Source organism: Tachysurus vachellii, chromosome 16, assembly GCF_030014155.1.
Source record: "Tachysurus vachellii isolate PV-2020 chromosome 16, HZAU_Pvac_v1, whole genome shotgun sequence".
Classification (NCBI taxonomy): domain Eukaryota; kingdom Metazoa; phylum Chordata; class Actinopteri; order Siluriformes; family Bagridae; genus Tachysurus; species Tachysurus vachellii.
The window spans coordinates 6,682,920-6,705,127 of NC_083475.1; the positions used below are offsets into that span (position 1 = coordinate 6,682,920).

Here is a 22,208-nt window from a genome sequence, read left to right on the forward strand (position 1 = left end):
ACCCTAATATTTTAGTAATATTCATATTTTCCTGAAGACAACAACACACAAATGGCCTGCAGTGATAAGAAGATAAGAAGTTAGATAAAGAACGAAGGTTCCGCTGTTGCAGGGATTTTAGTGTTAACAGTGTCTGACAGTGCACCCTGGAGGTGTGAGGCGAACGTGCTAACCACTAAGCCACCGTGCCCCCTCCAATATTTTATTTTGTGATAAATTGTTTTAACATAATCCACATTACAACAGATTCAATCAGAGAAGAGCTGCATCGAGGTAATAATTCTCTGTTTCTCTGTGTATAAAAAGCCTCTTTTTCCCCCTGAACATCTAGATTACTCTCAGATCCCAGGATGTGAAAACAATTCTGAATGAAAAACACTGACCCCTGCTTTAATGTGTATCTGTCTCCGTCTTGTCTCCTTTAACTCAGGTGCCTTGTCCTACGCTGAGCTGGGAACCAGTTTCAAAAAGTCTGGTGCTCATTATACATATATCCTTGAGCCACTTCCTGCTTTCCTGAGGCTTTGGTCTGAGTTCATTTTTATCAGGTCAGCTTGTGACTGTTTGCTTTCTCATTTCAATTCAGTTCAGTTTAATTGATTTAGTTGTATATTACTTGCAACAATAGACATCATGGAAGCAAATTAAAAATTAGTTTGGAAGAAACCCGAGTACCCAGAGGAAACCCCCGAGGCACGGGGAGAACATGCAAACTCCACACACACAAGGCGGAGGTGGTAATCGAACCCCCAACCCTGGAGGTGTGAGGTGAACGTGCTAACCACTAAGCCACCGTGCCCCCGGGGATAGAAATTACAAACTCTAAATCATGGTGCCTTAAAAAGCTGACGGACTGAGAGCTGTGATTGGATTCTGGATGTCGTGAAACAGGAACAGGACGTCACACCTTTAGTGATGTCAGAGTCACACTACCAGTCGTGTCTCTGAGATATATTAATGATGCTGAACATTGTTTTTGTTTGAATGTCCACTTAAGAACATGTTTTATATCCACGTTACATGAATGCCTTGCAGATTACCAGATGTGGTTTTGCCGTAGGGGTACTACGCCTCCTCCTGCCCTTAACATCACCACCTGCAAGGGGGCTATTCTAGAACAAGTCACTGCTTATAACTACTTGGGCATCTGGTTGGAAACTTCACTTTCTTTCTCTATTCACATATCAAAGCTGCAATCTAAGGTCAAAGCCAAGCTTGGTTTCATTTACAGAAACCGCTCTTCCTTCACCACTTCTGCCAAACTTATTCTTATTCAAATGACCATTCTACCCATGTTAGATTATGGAGACATAAACAGTATATATAGGGTTGCTTGCAAGTCCATCCTATCAAAACTTGATGCTCTTTACCATTCTGCTATCAGGTTTGCCACAAATGCTCCTTTCAATACACACCATTGTGTTTTACAGTATATTCATCTGTAAACTGGCCCTCTCTTCAAAATCGCCGTAAAATTCACTGGTTCACCTTCATTTATAAGACTCTTCTCGGCCACTCACCTCCTTACTTAGGTCACTTGCTGCATTAAAGCCTGTCACATATAACACCCGATCTTCACTTCATTTTCAATTAAGCATTCCTAAAACCAACTCTAGATAACAGAAAAGTTTGTTTTATGAGTCACTCTAGATTTCCTCGTCACATGGGAAAGTCACAGCTAAGTGTGTTTTTATTTTCCTTTTCTTTGCAGACCTGCAGTGACCGCGTATATTGCCCTGGCTTTCGGACACTACGTCGTAGAGCCGTTTTTCACGCCGTGCCCAGCTCCTCTGCCATTAGTCAAATTAATCAGTTTTCTTGCAATGAGTGAGTTAAAACTGAATACAAATGAACTTTTTAGTACACCACCATCTAACCCACGAGTACAGTGCATTCCTTTGCCGTTCAACTGTATTTCCTTTATAAGTTCCTCCAGTTTCCTCAGGTTTCCTCTGATCTCCCAAAGACATGCTGAAAGGCAAGACACTATATTGCCAGTGTGTGTGCACCATGTGATGAAAAGGCGAATCCTCACTTCATTGCAGTGTTTTCTGGACTCTCACACACACACACACACATACACATGTCTTTGGACTGAGGGAGGAAACTGGAGTACCCAGAGAAAACCCCTGAATCACATGGACAATATACAAACACCACACAAAGGGAGGATGTACGTACGAATCAAAGTTTCGACCCTGGAGGCAAACCTGCTATCCACTAATACACTGTGATCTCCAAAAGAAATAACATACCATAATAATAACCCATAATAATAAACAGTGACATACTCTATTCCAATTGCATCACTTTGTTATTAACGGTGTTATTAACGTATTATAAACATACTGTGTTATTCCAGCATTTTTGGTGGCAGTGAACTGCTGGAGTGTATCGCTGGCCTCTCGTACACAAGTCATCCTCCTGATCGTTAAGATCTCTGCTCTGGTTCTGATCATCATCCCAGGAATTATGGCCCTGTCCAAAGGTAGCACAGATCTGATTCTGGACTAGATTTAATACAGTATAACTGTATGATCAAGCAATGATGTGCTAAATAGTTTATGTAAAAAAACTTGTTTTTAACTCCCTCTTCAGGTCAAACTGAAAACTTTGAGAATGCTTTTAATTCAGAGTCACTCACATTGAAAAAGCTGCCTTTAGCCTTCTACTCAGGACTTTATGCCTTTTCTGGATGGTAAGTGATGTGCTTTTTTTTTCTAAATACAGTTTACATGCATTAAAATTAAATAAAATAAGCATGTGAATAAAAAAAGCCCACAATGTTGCATTTCTCTCAGTAGCATGTAGGCACAGGTCTATTCAGGTGTATCTACACACTGCTCTGTGAAATCCTGTTTGTCTTTGCCTTCAGGTTTGCATTAAACTTTGTGACAGAGAGGTAATCAATCCCAAAAGGTTTGTACAACAGGTAGAGAATAAAAAAGATCCCAAGGCATCATCACATCTGTTCTTACCTTTATATTTACACTCGTTTCTTGCTGTTTCTTGTCAGGAACATTCCACTGGCCATCATTCTGTCCATGGTCACAGTTACTATATTATACGTGCTGGTGAATGTAGCCTATTACACTATGATGACCGCAGACGAGCTGCTGAGATCCGACGCCGTAGCAGTAGTCAGTATGTTAGAAATATCAAACGGTGATTGATTTTTTAAAGGTCAAATTATTCACTGTCTAATTTTTTCATCACACAGACTTTCACCAGTAAAGCCCTGCCCAGGATGGCATCACTGGTGCCCTTACTGGTAGCCATGTCCTGTCTTGGAGCCATGAACGGTGGGATCTTTGCAGTACCTAGGTATAGATTCTGTTCAAAGGAAACACATTGTCTCATTTATTAGGACACAAGATCACCTGCCGATTAATGCACTTATCTAATAAAGTGGACATTGTGTTTGTAAATTCTGCATCCTGTCTATTTAATCTGTTTCCTCAGATTTTAATGTGTCTGTGTGTCTGTGTGTAGAATGTTATTGGTGGCTGCCAGAGAGGGACAATGTCCAGTTCTGTTTTCCATGATACACATACGCAGAAAGACACCGATGCCTGCTGTACTGTTGCTGGTAATGTATTGTATTGTTGTGTGGCTGCTTCTACTGAATCATATATATTTAGTTTTACTGTTATTGCCTTTTCCCTTCAAGTGAGCCTGAAAATATTTCATTCATTCATTCAAGTATTAGAACAAACACAGGAATATGTATCTATACACTCTGACCAATCAGATATAAGCATTTATGCCCGTTGTGGTATGTAACGCTGTTTTAATGTAAGTTTTATTCACCAGCGTTTAGTTGATGCAGTAACAACAGGTGGTTACTGGAAAATACTTAACACCAGTATAGTAAGAGTAACTCTGCTTAACTCGGCTGCATTGAATAAACCCATCTGTGAATTTTTTTTTTTTTAAGTTTTTTTGCTGTTTTATCGCTGCAGATGTTTTGAATGACAGATGTTTAGAAAAGATTGAATCATTGATTAAATTTGTGAAATAATTCAAGCTGAAATGAGAGTATCTGTCTGTCTGTCTGTCTGTCTATCTATCTATCTATCTATCTATCTATCCATCCATCTATCTATCTATGCATGAGCCTAGGTTCCTCTGGCTGTTCCTGTCATCTTCACAGTGGTGTGCTTCTTCATTGTGGGTCTGTCTCTGTATTCAGACCCCTGGAACACAGGTTGCAGTTTGGGTGTTACATTCACTGGGATCCCAGTGTACTACCTGACCGTGAAACACTCATATGTTCCGACCCGCTGGAGAAAAGCCTTTGGTGAGTTTCCTTCCTCGACCAAATGTAAACGCATTGTTGTTAGACATGTTTGTTGTCTGTGTACACTTGTCAGTTCATCTCCAGTAAGCACTTTATTCTGGTTCGTGTCACAGTGGATGTAAAGCCTGTCCCCAGAACAACTGTGTATAAGGTGTGAATACACTCGACCTGGGACAACTGTCAATCACAGGGGCTATGTGACTATGCAGTTTGTAATAAGCACTATACAAATCAAATTGTGTTCACAAAAATGGTGTTCGTATTTTTGTTACTCAGCCAGTGTTGTTGTTCTGGTGACCCGCTGCATTTTTGGGATTTTAATTCAACACTGTGACGGTGTTCGCTCTTCGCCCACTGCATCAGCAACCCGGAAGCGGGAGAGGGGAACAGGCGGCGGTTCAGCACCATGGCCAGCCCCGCGGCAAGTGAGAGTGGGACGGAGTGGCCGAAACTCCCGCCGAAAATCACAGACCAATCAGGAGCGCCGCTGGAGCATTCACCCTCCAGGAGGAAAGCACAGCAGGAAGCAAGGCTTAGCGGCTGGAGAAGGAAAAGGGGGGCGTGCCAAACGGGACTAATGTTTGTTGTCTTTCTCATCTTGTTTTATACAGAGACATCCATCTGACCCAGGACTCCACATTTCCGGCTGAGCCTCGCTAAGCTCCTGGAGAGGGCTGCTTCACTATTATCCTGCCGTCCTCCTCTTGCTGCCTGGTTTTGGAGCCTGGACCTCTGCCCAGATGCCCCCTACAGGAAGGACTTACTTACTTTTGCTGCCTTCCTAATTTTTGTTTTTGCTTTAAGTGAGAGAGGAAATAAATACCTCCCTTTTGTTAACTCTAACTCAGTCTCTGTGCCTCTTCTTCCGTGTCCCATCTCTCGAAGAGCCCTACAACACAATCAAAAATTTTATGTTAAAATACTCTACAGATGTTTACTTCATCCCAATTACAAGCAATACCTTTATTACATCACATTTTTTAATTAAAGTGCTACTCGTTTTTTGTTGTTTTTTAATAAAATGTAATAAAAAAAAGAAAATCAAATTTAATCATGTTATGAGTGGAAAAAAATCAACAAATTTACAAGGAAGCAAAGTTTTTCAAAACTATTGATGGTTACGAATATGGGTCCGGTCCCACAGACGAAAAAACAACATACAAGGGTTAATTGAATATTGAATAGAATTTCTTATACTGTTACTTCTTTTTCATTCTTTATATTAACCTTTAAAGGAGTTTTTAGTGGCCAGCAATATTATTTCCTCCCTTTGCTTTGTTTAGATTACTGCAGTAGACAACTTCAGATCTTACTGGAAGTAATACAGCAAGAAGTTCAGACCTACTGAAAAAACACCAAATGCTTCGGCTCCGTAGTCCGCATTAGGATCTCCTCGATTCGTCAACAAAACCGTCCAACAAACTCACAACGGATCGCCACGAACCAACCGATTCTCAAACAAATGCTTAGCGTAATAAGTAGTAGAAATAACATACTGACCTTCAGCTGTGGAGTGTCTGTGGAGTCTGTATATAATGTAGCAGTATCAGCTTTGTTGATTTGTGCTGTAATTACAAGTAAATAAATACTGTGAAACACTAACCAGAGATCAGTCGTGTCAATTTAACTGACAGTTATTGGAGTCATTGGGTTTGGTTCATTGCCTGGGAATCAAACCAGGGCCAAAGCAGTGAGAGAATAAGCTCCTGCCACTGGACCATTAGGAAATGCAAATAAAAAAATTCAAAAAATAAAAAGCATAATAAAAACCCTAAATCTAAAAATGAAAAATAAGAATTCTGTTGATCTGTTCTAAGTTCATTATATTTTTGTTAGAACTTTATACTATAAGAAAATAAATTAGTAAAGAATGAGAAAAGTAAATCAATAACCACACACACATGTTCTAGTATCTCTTAGTAAAATCATGTATGTAGATCAAAGGTTACGTGTTTAAAGGAATACTGCAGCCTTTTCAACGTAATGTTGTTCTCGCGTTTTGGCTATTAGTGTCGATTGAAGCCTGAAAAGCGTCACACAACAAAGGAACTTTGCTTGAATAATAAAGGTAACACTTTACAACAAAGGCTTTATCAGCAACCATCCTCACCGGAACTTGCTATCGTACTGCGCTTTATCTAAACAAACACTGAACTTGTCCCCGTATAATGACATAGAAACATCTCATTGCCAACTAACACCGTAACACCGTCCCCTTTTATAAGCCCTACAGAGTCCCTTCTACACTACAGAATAATAGTAATACATTTAAATGTATTAGTCCATATAATGACTCGGGGCTCAAACAAGTCTTCATCTCCTCATCCCCTCTCTCCCACTGTTAGACTCCATTAGATTAGTCTCAAGCTCTTCTGATGCCGAGTAGTCAGCGGCAGTGAGCCTTCCTCAGCACAAGTGTATTCTCTTCTTTTATAGTGATATGTAGAAATGTCTATTTGCATTTATATTAACAATATAAATAAATTAATGAACTAATTCATTCATTAATCAACCGAAAGCACAAAGGACAGATGTGTTAAAACAGAACTGTATTATTTATTCTAGAATCCTGCACACCATGTTACAGCTGTTCATGTATAAGATATGAAAATGAAATGCTGGAGTAAATAATACCAAAGAAATGGATAATAAGCTAATGTACTGACAGAGAGAATTGATGTAATTCCAAAGTGAGTTGAGCTTTTATGCAAAACTGCAGACTTGGCTTTTTTTTTCTTTAAGCTACACATGATAGCTTGATGTGTTTGATATCAGTTTGTGTCTCAGTGGAAATGAATATTTTTACTTGGCCTAGCCCTTTAGGACCTAGAAACACTGCACCATAAATACTGTACAGTAGTAAGCTGCTGGCATGCGACAAACCGAGTGCCAAGACAAGATCGCTAAATTCATGAGGTAAAAAAAATACAAGAGAGAAATCTCAGTTCTATTCTACTGTATTGGTGAATTTGTTTACAGATCTGGTTTATTGTGTTGTTTCAGCTGCCAAAAAAATAAAAATAATTAGAAGAAAACCATCAGCTTCAATTCATCAAGTCATTTGTTTCCCCATTAATGTTAAAAACATTGCATGCAGTAGTGTCTACTTGGGGATTTGCTTAAATCTATGTACTCATTTACATATTTTAAAATACCTAAAATACTGTACATCTACATACATATTATATTATAAATTGTGCAAATCAGACCAATTGGTTCCTCAATACATTCCTTCACTAAACACCCTGGAGTGATGAATACACTTAAATTTCACAAAATCTGTAAGAGAAAAAAGAGATACATGGATATGTGGAAAAAGCAATGGCAGTGAAAATCAGCATGAGCAGCTTATATAGGAAATGTGTCCAGTTTTTTTTTTTTTTGTTTTGTTTTTGCATGGAAACTTGGCGGTCATATCCAACTCACCGTGCATCAAAATAGAGAATCAAGCACCGTTGTAGAGATTACAAAATTTTTAAAAACTGTGCATGGAGATAGACTGAAATTCAGTAAGTCTGTTAGATATATAAAGCAAGGATAATATATATTAGGCTGTCGTTCATGGTGTCCAGGAACAGAACAGGAAGCGAGCAGCTCACGGGGGGAACCGAACAGTGGCAGGTCTCTGAAAGGCGTGCTGCAGAAGCTCAACTCGCTGTGCTCGTGCCTTTGCGGCGGTGTTCGGCTGAAATCCAGAATTCTGTGCTAATCGAAGAAAGTGCCTTCAGGAAAGAGCAGAACAGGCTCCTCATTGGAAAGTGGGACTAGACGCTGCTTCCGACGTGAGATTCTCTCGTATCTCTTTCTGAGTATCTCTTTCTGTTCGCTGCTGCAGGGTTCACTCAATGGTATACACATACGTTCTTCCTCTACTTCAGCAACCGGGGCAGACATCACCACCACACTGGATTCACCCTTGGGGACCTTTTAAACAACGAAGTAGATGAGTTCCTGTTCTTACTTTATATGTATCAGTTTCTATGTGAGCATAACTAACCTTAGGAGCAATGCAAAGCCTCTTGCACCCTGATCTGGAGACGGGATTGGAAGCAGTGGATGTCTGCTGAGGGGTGGACAGAGAACGCGCCGCTGCCGATGAGGGCAGGAAGAGAGATGGAGTCAGAGGCAGGTGAATGGGCACAAGGTACGAGTCCTTTCGAGGCAGAAGAGGCTTCATTTTCCTCTCTGGAGACAAAACCAAACAAAATCAATCACTGTCTTGGTGGCCGTTAAATTATTTTTAAGATCTCATTTACCGTGCTTATATATTTTGAAGCCTAAGTACAATCGGCAAATTTTGCTAATAAGCATCCACTCTGCTCTTATTGTGGATGAATCGGAATGAATGAAAAGAGAATAATCTGGAAACCCATGTTTACCCACCTGTAGTGCAGACTGTAGCTTTCTTAGGATCAGCCACAACTCGCTTCTGTTGCTGGAGAAACAAAACCTGTCAGTTTCCAAACTAGTTTGCAGTTTTTATTTACAGAGAATGACACAAGGATGCCAAGAACATGGATCAAAACAAGAGACAAGGCATAGTTTAGACTTAAACTTCCTGTTTCCTGCCTTAATGACTCAATGATGGTGATTAATTTGTGGGATGTGGTAGCTCAGTGGTTAAGGTGTTCAACTACTGATCGGAAGATCATTGATTCGAATCCCAGGTCCACCAAGTTGCCACTGCAGGGCCCCTGAGCAAGGCCCTTAACCCTCAATTGCTCAGGTGTATAAACTGAAATAAGACAATGTTATTCACTCTGGATAAGAGTGTCTGCTAAATAATGTAAATGTGATGAACCATGTGTCCTCTCTGTCTGTCTCCATCCTTAGATCCACTGCTTCCACTCAGCAAAATGAACTTATTTGGCCCCGGAGTACCACGTTCCTTCACCTTGGCAGTCCGCAAATCGAGGACGCTCTGAAGATCGGCGGTTTCTGGTACGCCGACCACTAGTGCCTCCGGCCTAGTGGGATGGTCCATGATGCGGATGCCGTCTTGTGCAGATGCAGAGACGGATCGTGCTCCGGACGCCTTAGAAGATTTGTTCTGTGTCTCGTCGGCTTCGTTTCTTTGAAACGCCCGTTTCCTCCTCGTGAGGATTATCGGCCTCCTGGATATGGAACATGGAATGTCACTTCGCTGGGGGGGAAGGAGCCTGAGCTGGTGCAGGAGGTTGAGAGATACCGACTAGATATAGTCGCGCCACGCACAACTTGGGCTCTGGAACCCAACTCCTCGAGAGAGGCTGGGCTCTCTACTACTCTGGAGTTGCCCGCGGCAAGAGGCGGCGGGCTGGTGTGGGCTTGCTCATAGCCCCCCAGCTCAGCAGCCATGTGTTAGAGTTTACCCCGGTGAACGAGAGGGTCGTTTTCCTGCGCATTCGGGTCGGGGAGAGGTCTCTCACTGTTATATGTACTTACGGGCCAAATGGCAGTGTAGAGTACCCGACCTTCTTGGCGTCTCTGGGAGGGGTGCTGGAAAGTGCTCCGACTGGGGACTCAGTCGTTCTACTGGGGAATTTCAACGCCCACGTGGGCAGCGACAGTGACAACTGGAGGGGCATGATTGGGAGGAACGGCCCCCCCGACCTGAACCCGAGTGGTGTTCTGTTATTGGACTTCTGTGCTAGTCACAGTTTGTCCATAACGAACACCATGTTCAAGCATAAGGGTGTCCATCTGTACACATGGCATCAGGACACCCTAGGTCGGAAGTCGATGATCGACTTTGTGGTTGTTTCATCTGACCTCCGGCCGTATGTCTTGGACACTCAGGTAAAGAGAGGGGCGGAGCTGTCAACTGATCACCACCTGGTGGTGAGTTGGATCCGATGGCCGGGGAGGAAGTTGGACAGACTTGGCAGACCCAAACGTACTGTGAGGGTCCGCTCGGAACATTTGGCAGAGTCTCCGGTCAGAGAGATCTTCAACTCCCACCACCGGCAGAGCTTCAGATCCCGAGGGAGGTTGGAGACATTGAGTCTGAGTGGACCATGTTCTCCACCTCCATTGTCGACACAGCCACGTGGAGCTAAGGGATGCCGGAAGTAAGGGATGCCATCAAACTGAAGAAGGAGTCCTATCAAGCCTGGTTGGCTTGGGGGACTCCGGAGGCAGCTGATAGCCCAGGTGGTTGCAGAGGCAAAAACTCGTGTCTGGGAGGAGTTCGGTGAGGCCATGGAGAAGGACTATCGGTTGGCCTAGAAGAAATTCTGGCAAACTGTCCGGCGCCTCAGGAGGGGATAGCAGTGCCCTGCTCACACTGTTTACAGTGGGAGTGGGAATCTGCTGACTTCGACTGGGGACATTCTTGGACGGTGGAAGGAGTACTTCGAGGACCTCCTCAACCCCACCGACATGTCTTCCACTGAGGAAGCAGAGGCAGAGGGCTCAGTTGAGGACTCGTCGATCCCCCAAGCTGAGGTCACTGAGGTGGTTAAGAAGCTCCTCAGTGGCAAGGCACCGGGGGTGGATGAGATCCGCCCTGAGTACCTCAAGTCTCAGGATGTTGTGGGGCTGTCTTGGTTGACACGCCTCTGCAACATCGCGTGGCGGCTGGGGACAGTGCCTCTGGACAGGCAGACTGGGGTGGTGGTCCCTCTGTTTAAGAAGGGGGACCGGAGGGTGTGTTCCAACTACAGGGGGATCACACTCCTCAGCCTCCCCGGAAAAGTCTATGCCAGGGTACTGGAGAGGAGAATTCGGCCGATAGTCAAACCTCGGATTCAGGAGGAACAATGCGGGTTTCGTCCCGGTCGTGGAACACTGGACCATCTCTATACCCTCACCAAGTTGCTGGAGGGTTCATGGGAGTTTGCCCAACCAGTCCACATGTGCTTTGTGGATCTGGAGAAGGCATTCGACTGTGTCCCTCATGGTGATCTGTGGGGGGGGTGCTCTGGGAGTATGGGGTCTGGGGCCCTCTGCTAAGGGCTGTCCGGTCCCTATATGACAGGAGCAGGAGTTTGGTTCGCATTGCCGGCAGTAAGTCAGACTTGTTCCCGGTGCATGTTGGACTCTGGCAGGGCTGCCCTTTGTCACCGGTCCTGTTCATTATTTATATGGACAGGATTTCTAGGTGCAGTCGGGGGCCGGAGGGAGTCCAGTTTGGGGACCACGGGATTTCGTCTCTGCTTTTTGCAGATGATGTTGTCCTGTTGGCTTCTTCAAATCAGGACCTTCAGCATGCACTGGGATGGTTTGCAGCCGAGTGTGAAGTGGCTGGGATGAGAATCAACACCTCCAAGTCCGAGGCCATGGTTCTCAGCCGGAAAAGGGTGGCTTGCCCCCTTCAGGTTGGTGGAAAGCTCCTGCCTCAAGTGGAGGAGTTTAAGTATCTTGGGGTCTTGTTCATGAGTGAGGGAAGGATGGAGCGGGAGATTGACAGGCGGATTCGGTGTATCTTCTGCAGTGATGCGGTCAATATACCGGTCTGTTGTGGTAAAGAAAGAGCTGAGCCGCAAGGCGAAGCTCTCTATTTACCAGTCGATCTACGTTCCTACCCTCACCTATGGTCATGAGCTTTGGGTCATGACCGAAAGGACAAGATCCCGGATACAGGCGGCCGAAATGAGTTTCCTCCGCAAGGTGGCTGGGCACTCCCTTAGAGATAGGGTGAGGAGCTCGGTCACTCCAGAGGAGCTCAGAGTAGAGCCGCTGCTCCTCCACATCGAGAGGAGTCAGCTGAGGTGGCTCGGGCATCTGTTCCGGATGCCTCCTGGACGCCTCCCTGGGGAGGTGTTCCGGGCATGTCCAACCGGGAGGAGGCCCCGGGGAAGACCTAGGACACGCTGGAGGGACTATGTCTCTCGGCTGGCCTGGGAACACCTCTGTATTCCCCCGGAGGAGCTGGAGGAAGTGTCTGGGGAGAGGGAAGTCTGGGTGTCCCTGCTCAGACTGCTGCCCCCGCGACCCGGCCCCGGATAAGCGGTAGAAGATGGATGGATGGATGGATGGGTCTTGTTCACAAGTGAGGGAAGGATGGAACGGGAGATCGACAGGCGGATCTTCTGCAGTGATGCGGTCGATATACCGGTCTGTTGTGGTGAAGAAAGAGCTGAGCCGCAAGGCGAAGCTCTCTATTTACCAGTCGATCTACGTTCCTACCCTCACCTATGGTCATGAGCTTTGGGTCATGACTGAAAGGACAAGATCCCGGATACACGTGGCCGAAATGATTTTCCTCTGCAGGGTGGCTGGACGCTCCCTTAGAGATAGGGTGAGGAGCTCGGTCACTCGGGAGGAGCTCAGAGTAGAGCCGCTGCTCCTCCACATCGAGAGGAGTCAGCTGAGGTGGCTCGGGCATCTGTTCCGGATGCCCCCTGGTCGCCTCCCTGGGGAGGTGTTCCGGGCATGTCCAAACGGGAGGAGGCCCTGGGGAAGACCTAGGACACGCTGGAGGGACTATGTCTCTCGGCTGGCCTGGGAACGCCTCGGTATTCCCCCGGAGGAGCTGGAGGAAGTGTCTGGGGAGAGGGAAGTCTGGGTGTCCCTGCTCAGACTGCTGCCCCCGCGACCCGGCCCCGGATAAGCGGTAGAAGATGGATGGATGGATGGATGAATCTGTTGTTTTTTTTTGTACAAGAATAAAAGGAAATCCAACAGCCTACAGGGTTTACATCTAAAGAACAGCCATCTTGTTAATGCTAAATGAAGTACAGTAAACACTGATGATATGGATTTAATCTAAAGTGAACTTTATATAAACAATACCTCCTGGAGCTGTACGCAGCCATCGAATTTCTCTTTGTCAGAGTCTTTCTTTCCTGCTTCGGGACCCGAGACTTGCGTGCTCATTTTCCCCAACCACTGGATGTTTGTCAGGCTGTCATCTAACACGCTGCAGTTTGGCTCATTTGTCACTGGCACTAACACAAACAGCAGAATGAACAACTGAATAAACACTAAGGAATAAAGAAGGAATAATATATAGGATACGCTGTATAAATTAGCACGTACATCCACTGTTTGGTAGAGTTTGGTCATTTCCGGCTACACCTGCTTCAGGTCGGAGGAGGTTTTTAGTCTCTGATGTGGCCTGGAACAGAGCTTTAACTTCATCGTCAGATCCATATCTTCCACTCAGAAAAATGAACTTGTTTGGCCCCGGAGTACCACGTTCCTTCCTCTTGGCAGTCAGTGCATCGAGGACGCTCTGAAGATCGGCGGTTTCTGGTACGACGACCACTAGTGCCTCCGGCCTAGTGGGATGGTCCACGACGCGGATGCCATCTTGTGCAGATGCAGAGACGGATCGTGCTCCGGACGCCGTAGAAGATTTGTTCTGTGTCTCGTTGGCTTCGTTTCTTTGAAACGGTCGTTTCCTCCTCGTGAGGATTATCGGCCTCCTGGGACTCGACATCATCCTGTTCATAGCAGACTGGATACCTGAATAATTCATACAACGTAACAACAAAGTGAAACGTTATCTCACATTTTATCATAGAAATCAAACCAAAATTTCAATGTGGATAGATGTTTAAGGACCATCACCTTAAATCCACGACCTTAACTTAACTTAACCAACAGCAGTAGCAGCTGAAATTAACCTATAGTTCTCTCAAATCAGAATCGGAAACAGAATCAGAATCAGATTTATTGGCCAAGTGCGTTGACACACACAAGGAATTTGGTTCCAGCAGTTTGTGACTCTCAAAGGTACAGACATAAATAACACAATACTATACAAGAAAACAATGTAGATGATGAGATACAATGTAGACAGAATGAGTATAAAATGTGGATATAGAATGAATAAAATATATAAAATATGAATATGGAATATAAACGATCAGTAATGTTCATAAAGTGTGGGAGTGCAAATAACAATATTGTGCAATATTATGCTTTTGTGCAATATACAGCAGCAGTAGGGTGTAATATATACAGATGATTTGGTGATTGACAGTCCTGATAGTGCAGTACTTATGATAAGAAGTAGTGAATGTAATTATGGTGATTTGTTGATCAGGGTGATTGCCTGGGGAAAGAAACTGTTCCTGTGTCTGGCAGTTTTAGTAAGTAAAGTTCTGTAGTGTCTGCCCAAAGGGAGGAGCTGAAAGAGGTAATGTCCAGGGTGCGAAGGGTCAGTGGTGATTTTCCCTGCCCGGTTTCTGGTTCTTGTGTCGTACAAGTCCTGAAGAGTGGGCAGGGGGGTGCCAATTATTTTTTTTCTGCTGTTCTAACCATGCGTTGCAGTCTGTTTTTGTCCTGTTTAGTTGCTGCACCAAACCAGATGGTGATGGATGTGCACAGGACAGATTCTATGACTGCAGTGTAGAACAGCATTAACAGCTCCTGTGTCAGACCACACTTCCTTAATTGACGTAGAAAGTACATCCTAGGCTGGGCCTTTCTGATGATAGAGTTTATGTTGCACTCCCATTTCTGGTCTTGGGAAATGGTAGTGCCCAGAAACTTGAAGGCCTCCACAGATGACACCGGGCTGTTGGATATTGTGAGGGGGGGTAGTGTTGGGGGGTCTTTCCTAAAGTCCACTGTCATCTCCACAGTTTTGAGGGTGTTTAGCTCCAGACTGTTCTGACTGCACCATAGCACCAGCCGCTTTACCTCCTGTCTGTATGCAGATTCATCGCCATCTTGGATGAGACCGATGAGCGTAGTATCATCTGCAAACTTCAGGAGGTTAACAGTTGGGTCACTTGAAGTGCAGTCATTGGTGTAGAGGGAGAATAGCAGTGGGGAGAGGACACATCCCTGTGGCGCGCCAGTGCTGATTGTCCGAATGCTGGAGGTGACACCTCCCAGCCTCACCTGTTGTTTCCTGTCTGTTAGGAAGCTGGTGATCCACTGACAGATGGAAGTGGGTATAGTGAGCCTTAGGAGTTTTGAGTGAAGAATTTCCGGAATTATAGTATTAAAAGCCGAACTAAAGTCAACAAACAGAATCTGGGCGTATGTCCCTGGGCAGTCCAGGTGTTGCAGAATGTAGTGCAGTCCAATGTTGGCTGCGTCATCCACTGATCTGTTTGCACAGTAGGCAAACTGTAGGGGATCCAGCATCTGTTCTGTGACAGACTTTAGGTGGGCCAATACCAGCTGTTCAAAGGTCTTCATGACAACAGATGTCAGAGCGACAGGCCTGTAGTCATTTAGTCCAGTGATGGAGGGTTTCTTGGGGACCGGGACAATTGTGGACAGTTTAAAGCAGGAGGGGACTTCATACAGCTCCAGAGATCTGTTGAAGATATTGGTGAAAATAGGAGCCAGTTGATCAGCACATGCTTTGAGACAGGAGGGGGAGACCCCATCTGGGCTGGGGGCTTTCCTTGTCTTCTGTCTCTGAAAGAGCCGTTTCACATCCTCTTCACAAATCGTGAGTGCAACTTGAGTGCTGGGAGGAGTTGTTAATGGGGTTCCCAGAGGTGTGATGTCAGTCAGTGTGCTGGGTTGGATGGGAGGTGTGAAGATGCTGTTCTCAAACCTGCAGTAGAAGGTGTTGAGGTCGCCAGCCAGGTCTTTGTTTGCTTCAGAGGGAGATGGGGGCGACTCCTGTAGTTTGTGATGTCTTGGAGGCCTTTCCAGACTGACGCAGGGATGTTATCTGAAAACCTGCTTTTCAGCTTTTCAGAGTAGCTTCTTTTGGCATTCTGATTTCCTTCATCAGTAGGTTCCTGGCCTGCTTATACAGAGTTTTGACTCCTCCTCTGTAGGCATCTTCCTTGGCTTGTCAAAGTTTTTTGAGTTTGGCTGTGAACCATGGCTTGTTATTGCTGTACTTGCAGAAGGTTTTGGTTGGCACACAAACGTCTTCACAAAAACTGATGTATGATGTCACAGTATCAGTCAGTTCATCCAGGCTGTCAGTTCCAGTCTCAAAGATACTCCAATCAGTGCAGTCAAAACAGTCTTGTAGTTCCTGCTTTGCCTCACTGGTCCATCTCTTCACTGTTTTTACTACAGGCTTATAAATATAAATATAAATATTTACAGAATTAATTCATCACCTACCTTGAAAATCTCTAAATACTCTTTTACTTCGACTGACAGTTTGATGGACTAGTTTTTTTTCCACTTAACTTATAGATATTTTGAATATCAACAACTTCAGTGACGTCACTGTGTAGTTACTGTAACTAAGTGATACAGTAGCACTGATCTACACCACATGGCTGGATCACATTGCTGTTGTTTTCTTATCCAAATCTAACATAATTATTTGTTACAGCAGGGATGTCTAACTCAAATTCACAGTGGGCCAAAATATAAAACTGAGATAATGTCATGGTCGACGTTCCAGCCTCGAGCCCCGAGCGTCAACACAGAGAAGCGTCTCCCGAGTATTAATCACTTCCGGACTACAATTCCCATAACCCCGCACCGGATCTAATTATGCCGCCACGCTATTTAAAGGTGCCCTGCCACACGTATTTCATTACTTTTGTGGTAATGTCTGAAGTTTACCATGGACTCTGTAACTTTTTTTGTGGAAAAAATGCCTTGGTTACCTTGTTTCAAGCCATTCTAGTGTGGTATAGAAAGCCTGCAGGAAGACTCAGCTCGATTTGTGCCAGTTCTCATGAATATTCAAATGAGCTATGCTGCTTGGCTCCGATTGGCTAACCGCTAGGATATGAGAGCATGACTATTCATTCACCCAGCGAAATAAGTAGCCTACTGTAGGCTAGAGGAACTTTGTTTACAATCACTTACGGGCTGGGCACTGGCCGTAGACTGCCGCAATGGTACTGCTCCAGGCTTCAACCGCAACCGTTTCATGAAGCCTTTGCTCTACTCCCCAATGTTGACGAAGTCTCTCTCTTCAAAATGCGTTGAACAGAGAACTAAGTTAGAATGATCCTGTTGTGCCATTGTTCCAAAAATGAACTGAAGCCATTTCACCCTCAACTCTGGGTTCTTGGGCAACATGTGCATTGTTGAACTTCTATTCCTGCATAGAGCACAAGCCCGTTGACGTTCAGCCATCCTTGCTGTATAGGAAACTCACTGAGCTACACGAATTCTGGGGGCGCGGTCTCAAGTGGGAGAGCTCATGAATAGTAATGAGCTCAATCATTACGACGTCAGAGTGACCAGCTTTTCCAACTGACCTGATTTCTCCCCTTATTTCTTTTAAGTGGCTAGAACTGACCGGGGAGGTAGCAGTTCGTTTTCAAATTCAAACACACATATGGACCTAACACATATCAAAAAATCCATGTAAAAACGGTTTTGTGTGGAAGGGCACCTTTAATGAGGGAGAGTTTGTCAAAAAGTGTATGGTCAAAGTTTGCGACATCGTGTGCCCAGATAAAAGGCAAGAATCAATGTGATCAATGTGCAGATCAATGTACAGAGTAAATCAGAATGTAGAAAACTGAGTTTGAATGAACTGTTAATAGTCGAAAAGTTGGATTTTGATTGAATGAAATAATTATTTTTGGTTGTTTTGTTGTTGGTTTTGAAAAAGATCCACTTCAAAAAGGAACTTAAAATGATACAGTGAGAGGCATGATTTATTTTATTTATTTAAATAAGAAATTAACAACACTGATGTGTCTTTTAATTCAAATTTAATTTCTTATGTGTTTGTAATATCAAGCTCTGGTTGTTCAAAATCCTGTCTTCAAGCAAAACTAAAGTTTGTTTCCATACGAAAAGGTTAAACATTACATATCAGTTGCAGTTAATTTTTCAAGAAATATTCAGTTTGGCCCATGACTTTATCTATAATGATGGCTCGTAATGCTGAGGATCCATTTGCAAGCTTTAATTTCAGACTCGCTGTACAACAGGCGATATCAGCAATAACAACAATAGGGATGAGGCAGTAATCGTAGTCGAAACAGGCAAAAGGTCAGGACAGGTGGAAAACAATCAAAGAGACAGGAGAACAGAACAGAGTAAACAACTGGGAAATACAGAACAGAGAACGCTCAGACTGATAGCCGTGGCAAATCGAGACTTCGCAAAGAGTTCAAGTTCAAGATCGTTTAACACTAGATTTACTGACTTTTTTATTTTCTGGTGCGGGTCCCGAGGTGTGATTCCACCTGTTGAGATTTTCACAGTTCTTCAGCCCTGCTTTTGTTGTGCAAACACCCCCATCACCTGTGAGGCCTGGCTCATTTGCATTTGTTCACTCAGAGTAGCTAGGATCCAAGGCAAGCCAAACCTCTGTGTGTGACATGGAAACCTTCAGAAAGGCCTGCCGTATCTATACAAAATAGTCTGTTTTATTTATAAAAAATTGTGTGCTAAGGTTTGTCATTGCCATAGTACATATGATATTTATATAACCCTTGTGCAGACCTGGGGTCTATTTGACTCATCTGGAAAGTTTAATGTGTCATAACTTGGGTTTCCTTCCACATATTTGCCTAAAATTTACCAAGATTGTTCCAAATTATGAACTTTGCAAGTAAAATAAATTTTGTCTATTTTTGTTGAACTATGTGTTCGTAAAAAAAAAATACTTTCCATGTCAAGTCCTCCCGAGTCAATTTGACCCGGCCACATTTAGTGGGGCAATAGGTCACACTTTTGCCCTTTTCAGCGCAATGAACATACATACAGACACAAAAATGCACACATAAAATGTCCACTAACACACACACCCAAAACACACACTCACACACCACACACACACACACACACACACACACACACACAAATTGGCATTGCATTTCATTAGGCCTCCAGAAAAAAAAAAGCCACACATTTGTAAATATTTCACACTTTTGATATGCCTTTGCCTAGCAGAGGGCAAAATATGATCTACGGAAATGATGCTATACATACACACACACACACACAGTCAAACACTGTTCAAAGAATTGGGCATTGCATTTCAGTTGGCATCCAGACAGTACAAAAGCTATACATTTGTAAACATTTCACACACACGCGCACACGCGCACGTACACGCGCACACACACACACACACAAATTGGGCATTGCATTTCATTAGGCCGACATAAAAAAAAGGCTACACATTTGTAAATATTTCACACTTTTGATATGCCTTTGATATGATCTACCGAAATGATGCTACACACACACACACACACACACACACACATGTTGTGTTTTCATATTCAAATCATATTTGTTTTCTCTCTCTTATTTATGAATTTAGTTGCTTCAGTCAGCTTTGACCTGGGGATGTTTGACATACACCAGCCAGTGGTTATCCAAAATAATATTTAATAATTTCTGCTTATTTTACTTAAAAACATGGCATAATTTCATGAGGTTTATTGTTTATAAATTAAATATAATAAAAAGCATAAGAGGTGTAAAGGAAGTTTTATTCACAATAAATTATGTTTTTGAGTGGTGTGTGTGTGTGTGTGTAGCCCGTTTTTGGGTGATCAGATGGCATCTGATAGGCAAAATAGACATAACAAGTGTAACATGTTCACAAATGTAAGCTGATCACACAGAATGGTGATCATTGTAGAACTTTTGATTTATAAGCATTGAAGTCAATTTGACCTGGAAAAAACAGGTTTTATTATTTACTGACATTATTTACTGACAAAATGGTCAAAATGGTTTCAAAACAATCTCCTGGCTTTCAAAGAGACAATGCCCCGAGATAGATTCATTTCGATTATGCAACACCTTCTAACAGAAAAATTTGCTGCGGTCTCCGACATCTGAACACGCTTCAACAAGAACTGTGCTGAGAGTTTCATTCCAGGAGAACACATGACCATAGATGAACAGCTGTTCCCTACCAAGGTTCGTTGTCCATTCACATAGTATATTGCAACCAAGCCAGACAAATTTGGGATCAAGTTCTGGATGGCCACGGATTTGGAGACCAAATATGTCTGCAATGCATCTCCTTACTTGGGAAAGGACCCCAGTCGTCAGAAGGGAGAGAGGCTGGCAGAGAGCGTGGTCATGAATCTGATGGAGCCATTTTTGGATGATGGCACAAATGTCACGATGGTCAATTTCTTTACTTTACTGTAACTGTCGCACAGACTGATGCAGCGCAAAACAATGCTACTGGGCAGGGTGAATAAAGTCTGCCGTGAACTTCCTCAACTTGCAAAAGACACTGCACAGCGAGAGGTATTCTCCACTTTAGTGCTTAGAAGTGGCAGTGTCTCCTTGACAATTTATGCACCTAAAAAAAACAAGACTCAGCAGAAAGAGGAAACCCAACACGATAACAGACTATAACCACATGAAGGTATGTGAATGTGTGTATACTTTTACACCAGTGCTACAATGTTTTCTGATGTGTACTATACAGGCCTATAGAAAAAAGCACATATACTCATAACTCTCTCTCTGCTTTTACAGTGTGGTGTAGACGTGTTGGACCAAATGGCACGGATGTATTCCGTAAGAGCAGCAACACGCAGGTGGCCAGTAGCGGTTTTTTACAATATGCTGGACCTGGCGGTGGTGAATGCCTACATTTTGTACAGGGCATGTACATAAGGCATGTACAGGGTGGACAGGCAAAAGAAGATTATTTCTGAGTCTTCTAGCTAAGGAACTTCGTTGCCGATTCATGCAGCAGGAAATATTGGCACAGAGGCAGGCTGCTGAAGCTGCTGCAGCTGCTGTGCCAGGGACTGCACAGACAACGCAGTGCCAGGTGCAAGAGAGCTGCAACAGGAATCGCAGCAGGTTTACCTGTGCAACATGTCAGAAATTCACCTGTGCCAAATGCAGGGACGATGGACACTGGGTGTGCAAACACTGTAAAGTTTGAAACACTTTAAAATAAAACAGACTTGTGTATCCATATATTGTGAGTGTGTGTGTGTGCATGTGTGTGTGGTGTGTGAGTGTGTGTTTTGAGTGCGTGTGTTAGTGGACATTTTATGTGTGCATTTTTGTGTCTGTATGTATGTTCATTGCGCTGAAAAGGGCAAAAGTGTGACCTATTGTCCCACTAAATGTGGCCGGGTCAAATTGACTCGGGAGGACTTGACATGGAAAGTATTTATTTTACGAACACAGTTCAACGAAAATAGACAAAATTCATTTTACTTGCAAAGTTCATAATTTGGAACAATCTTGGTAAATTTCAGGCAAATATGTGGAAGGAAACCCAAGTTATGACACATTAAACTTTCCAGATGAGTCAAATAGACCCCAGGTCTGCACAAGGGTTATATAAATATCATATGTACTATGGCAATGACAAACCTTAGCACACAATTTTTTATAAATAAAACAGACTATTTTGTATAGATACGGCAGGCCTTTCTGAAGGTTTCCATGTACACACAGAGGTTTGGCTTGCCTTGGATCTGAGCTACTCTGAGTGAACAAATGCAAATGAGCCAGGCCTCACAGGTGATGGGGGTGTTTGCACAACAAAAGCAGGAGAACAATGGAGCTGTAGGGGTTCTAAGAGGTATGAGGTCCAGGGATTTTACGCAAATTTGCGCAGCCTTAGTAAATCTAAAGGGTCGGGGAGATTTTGCAGTCTCTGCTGCCACAATAAAGCTTTACAGCCTTTACAGCAGCTTCACTTTTTGATTTTGCTTTCATGAACATAGTCTGCCGCAAAATCAGACTTTTTTTCATCTCCTCCGCCTTCTGGAGCTTCTTCCAGGTCCTTATACTTCTCATAATGTTTCGTTTCATATTGTCTTATGTTATATTCTTTCGTTACAGACACGTTAGCTCCGCACACAGGACAAACAGGTCTGTCCTTTATATTCGTGAACAGATAATCTGCCTCCCACTTTTCTTGAAAGCTCCTATTGTCCATCTTTCGTTTGGCCATTTTTGTGGAGGGTGGAGTTAACTTGCCCGATGTGACTGTAGCATGGTTGTTAACGACTGTCAACTAGTGATGGCCGGTTCGTGAACGAATCGTTCTTTTGAACCGGTTCTTTTTAGTGAACTGGATGAACCGGTTCACCAAATCGGACTGATTCGTTCTAAACAGTTCGCGTCTTGAGTCAGC

At 43.7% G+C, this 22,208-nt stretch overlaps 1 pseudogene; it reads left to right on the plus strand.

Moving 5' to 3' along the window:
- The first annotated feature begins 51 nt into the window (after positions 1-51).
- LOC132858748 (cystine/glutamate transporter-like) lies at positions 52-4,950 on the plus strand (annotated as a pseudogene).
- The last annotated feature ends 17,258 nt before the right edge of the window (positions 4,951-22,208 follow it).